This window comes from Argentina silus (assembly GCF_951799395.1).
Source record: "Argentina silus genome assembly, contig: scaffold_392, whole genome shotgun sequence".
Classification (NCBI taxonomy): domain Eukaryota; kingdom Metazoa; phylum Chordata; class Actinopteri; order Argentiniformes; family Argentinidae; genus Argentina; species Argentina silus.
Window position 1 is genome coordinate 9,592 of NW_028152964.1, and position 409 is coordinate 10,000.

Below are 409 nucleotides of genomic sequence, written 5' to 3' on the forward strand. Positions count from 1 at the left end.
GAAGGCCTGAGAGGAAGGAAGGCCTGAGAGGAAGGAAGACCTGAGAGGAAGGAAGGCCTGAGAGGAAGGAAGACCTGAGAGGAAGGCCTGAGAGGAAGGAAGGCCTGAGAGGAAGGAAGGCCTGAGAGGAAGGCCTGAGAGGAAGGTCAAACTACTAAGTATTTTTATTCTACTACTTGTTTTGTTTTTTTAATGTTTTTTCACTACTCTGTGTGTACTGAGTGCTACCTACATCTTGTATTTCCCACAAACCCTTTCTCTCTATAACGGCAAATATCACAATGTTCTTCCTCCCCATTCCTGTTATTTCAATCATCAGGAAGACACATCAACGCCCTTCCAACCTAATCTACCCACCATGCTCAACTGACCACGACCTCACTCGCGGGAGGACTTTGGAACTGCCAGT